We start from the raw sequence: 290 nt of genomic DNA, 5'->3' as shown, positions 1-290 counted from the left end.
CAAAACATGCACATTCATGAATAATTAAGTTATGCATGAATGTGCTCATACAGTAAACATTTGGGCTACTTCCTTCTATATTACCAGTGGCGAAGTCACGCCCCTTCCGGCAGAGCCCATGGGACCTATAAGATCGAAAAATATGAATGGGTTTCAATGGAGAGAAAGTAATTATCTTCTGGTCCCAGTCTTTATATGCCCCGGATTACACATATGTTGTTTGTGGATTTAAATTATAATTTTTCATGCCAAGAGTTTGATCGTTTATTGTGCAATTGTTAAGGCTGTAG

The sequence above is a fragment of the Gadus macrocephalus genome, chromosome 1 (genome assembly GCF_031168955.1).
Source record: "Gadus macrocephalus chromosome 1, ASM3116895v1".
Classification (NCBI taxonomy): Eukaryota; Metazoa; Chordata; class Actinopteri; order Gadiformes; family Gadidae; genus Gadus; species Gadus macrocephalus.
The sequence above is the reverse complement of the archived record's forward strand: the minus strand, read 5'-3'. Positions refer to the sequence as shown.